Consider the following 3,938-nt stretch of genomic DNA (forward strand, 5'->3'; position numbering starts at 1 on the left):
AAGACTGAATTACATGCCTCTTTGACAGCATTTATTATGAATTTTATAATATATAAGGAGAATCGTCTTAAAAATATTTGCTGTCTTGTACTGTACCTACTAGAAAGAAGGAATTTAAACACTTTTAGTAAATATTTTACCTTACTTACAATATATTACTCTGATTAATTATGGGATGTAGATATAACCTCTTGGTTAAGAAGTTTGCTACACAATTATATGGTTTTAGATTTAATGTTACTATGTGGTATCTTAGATACGTCTTCTACCAGAGCCTCAAGTTGACCAATGTTTTGTGAATGAAATATGGTAGACAGAACTATGTGAAAAATCATTGGTGTAACCATTCCTATTCTTGTTTGATAGACTTAGTCTGGCCTGTGACTACCACAGAGTTTGCTCTGTTGCAAGCATTCTGGTTAGGTTGCAGGGCTAAAGACAACTTCCTTCCAAAAGTCTCTGAGGCTTTGAAAAGTGTCACAGGTGGTACCCTTCCCTCTTTAACAACAACAATAATAATAATAATAATAATAATAATAGGTGCATTTGGCACAATGTTGGAATTGAGACATATTGTTGACCTACAGAAAAGTACTGTCTGGTATTCTGCATGAATCCTAAGGAAGAATTTTCAGTTTAAAGAGGCTTGTTGTCCCCAAACCTCAGGATAACCTCTCTTCTAAACATTTTTTACCTTGCTCTAACTAAAGTTAAAGTGGAATTAATAAACATTACTGCCTTGAATGCAACACAAGATGTTACATACACTCATTGTCTGGTGCTGTCACCTTATCATAATTATTGTTGAAGTTTATAAATTATGGCATTTTCAGTGAAATAGGTTGGTAAACTTTTTTAAATTTTTCTGGTGGGGCAGGGGTCTTAATGACTATTTAGTTTAAAATATAATGGAGGTTATTAACAATATTAGTTGTACAACATATCTTCCTTATTCATGTCTAGAAATATTCATCTTTATCATTATTGTGCTGGTAGAATCATAGTCTCACTGGACAAAATGCTTAGTGGCATTTCATCTGTCTTCGTGTTCTGAGTCCAAATTCCGCCAAGGTCAACTTTGTTTCATCCTTTTGGGGTTAATAAAATAAGTACCAGTCAAATGCTAGGGTTGATGTAATCAATCGGTTTTCACTCCCAAAATTTCAGCCTTATGCCTGTAGTAGAAAAGGATTATTATTATTATTATTATTATTATTATTATTATTAAGGTGGCGAGCTGGCAGAAATGTTATCATGGTGGGCAAAATGCTTAGCGGTATTTCGTCTGTCTTTACGTTCTCAGTTCAAATTCCACTGAGATCGACTTTGCCTTTCATCCCTCTAGGGTCAATAAAATATACCAGTGAATACTAGAGTCAGTGGTATTGACTAACTCCTCTCATATAGCTACTGGCCATGTGCCAAAATTAGACACCATTATTATTATTACTTAAAAGGGCAGTAGATTGATAGAATCATGAGAACATTAATAAAAAAAAAAGAATGCGTTTGTCATTTGTTCCAGCTTTTTACACATCGAGTTCAAATCCTGCTGAGGTCAACTTTGCTTTTCATCTTATGAGGTCAATAAACTAAAATACCATTCAAGTACTTCAGGCCTTGTTGTAGGTTAAAAACAGTTAGTAGTAGTAGTAGTAATAGTATACACTGTGAAGTAGTTGACATTAGGAAAGGCATCAAGTCATAGAAACCAAAGCAGACATTGGTGCTTGACACAGCTCTACAGCTTGTCAGAGCCTTCATGCCAGCATGGAAAACTGACATTAAATGATTATTATTAAGATGGCAAGGCTGGCAGATTCACTAGCATGTCAGATAAAATGCTTAGCAGTAGTTCACCCATCTTTATGTTCTAAGTTCAAATTCTGCCATGGTTGACTTTATCTTTCATCCTTTTGGGGTCTATAAAATAACTACCAGTTGACCACTGGGATCAATGTAATTAACTTGCCCACTCCCCAAAATTGTTGGCTTTGTGCCAAAATTTGATAATAATAATAATAATAATAATTATTATTATTATTATTATTATTATTATTATTATTATTATTATTATTATTATTATTATTATTAAGGTGGCGAGCTGGCAGAATCAATAGCATGCTGGATGAAATGCTTAGCAGTATTTTGTCTGTCGCTATGTTCTGAGTCCAAATTCTGCCGAGGTCAACTTTGCCTTTCATCCTTTCAGGGTTGATAAAATAAGTACCAGTTGAACACTGGAGTGAATGTAATCAGCTCATCCCCTTCCCCAAAATGGCAAAATTTGAAACCATTATTATTATTTTACTTTTAATATATTCCAACTTTAGTTGGCTATTAAAAAAAATTCAACAAACATCCAGTACAGTGATGATGTCAGGCATTGAAAATTTGACATCAAATTAAAATTTATAAAGAACTAAAATCTCTTGTTTCTAGATTCATTTGCTTGCAATTGTTACATCTTTTTAATGAGAAAGTCAATAATGGCACATTCCATTTCTTGATTTTAGTATCACAAACGAGAGTTTTCATAAAAAAAAAAGAAAGGGTAAAAAGTTAAACCAACAGAATATAGATGTGAATGAATGAAGGAAACTTTTACTTAGAGGCACAGTGCCTATGTGGTTAAGGTACTGCACTATTTGTTAACCACAAGGTCACGATTTCAAACCTCCTTCATAGTTACTACTGAAAGAGTTTTCAGTTGTAAGAAAAAGCAACTGCTCAAATAATAGACATTTCCTACTTGTATTTGAGCAGGGAAATACAGGAAGAAAGAAAATATTTTGATTGATGTTAAATGTACAATAGGAAAGTGTTTGTGAGGAAAGAAAAGAGAATGAGAACATTAATTGCTTGCACTTCAAAAAACAGTCTTACGAGATGTAAATATTTAATGCTAATGGGATAAAACTAGCAGCTTAGAAAATCCAAACAACATTATTGAAGACTTAAGGTTTATATTGTGCTAATAACAATGTTCTTAATATAGCCATGTTCATGCAGTCATCATTATTATCAGGAATATTTATTTTTATTATAATAATGTAATTATAAATATTATAATAATAAAGTAAATATTATTATTAAGGTGACCAGCTGGCAGAACCATTAGTACATCAAATAAAATGCTTAGTGGCATTTTCCCCTGCACTTTAGATTCTGGTTTCAAATTCTGTCAAGTCAACTTTACCTTTCACCATTTCAGGATCAATAAAATAAGTACCAGTCAAGCACTAGGGGTCAATTGACTAACTCCCACCCTTAAAATTGCTGGCCTTATGCCAAAATTTGAAGCAATTATTAAAGATGGTGAGCTGGCAGAATTGTCAGGATGTTGGGAAAAAATTGCTTAGTGGCATTTCTTCTGACGCTTTACATTCAGGGTTCAAATTCTGTTGAGGTCAGCTTTGCTTTTCATCCTTTCAGAGTCAATAAAATAAGTACCAGTTGAGCGCTGAGGTCAACTAGCACCTTCCCCCAAAATTCCAGGCCTTATGCCTATACTAGAAAGAATTATTTTATCGTTTATTATACAGAAAATATATAACTGTTTTTACATTAAAACCCTAAAAACTAGTTTATGGTCCATCTTTCCTTCTGAAACATGTTTTCTGAGAATTTCTTTTCATGGTCCCAAAAGCTACACAATCTGTACCTTTCATATCCATCATTTTTTTTTTTTTTTTTTCCTTCAAATAGTCTTTCCAATTTAAATATTTAAATCGATTAAACTGTGCTAAACAAATTATTTACCTTTTTTTTTTAAAGAAAAACCTGTACATTAGCAACAACCATATTATTTCTTGGTTTTTATCTCCAATTAATTTTTTTTTTTTAGTTATGAAAATTATTTTTTCAAATTTTCTGCTAATGGGAAAAAATATAAAGAAGAAAAGAAACACACAAAACAAAAGATATTGACTTCGTCT

The sequence above is a fragment of the Octopus bimaculoides genome, chromosome 2, assembly GCF_001194135.2.
Source record: "Octopus bimaculoides isolate UCB-OBI-ISO-001 chromosome 2, ASM119413v2, whole genome shotgun sequence".
Classification (NCBI taxonomy): Eukaryota; Metazoa; Mollusca; class Cephalopoda; order Octopoda; family Octopodidae; genus Octopus; species Octopus bimaculoides.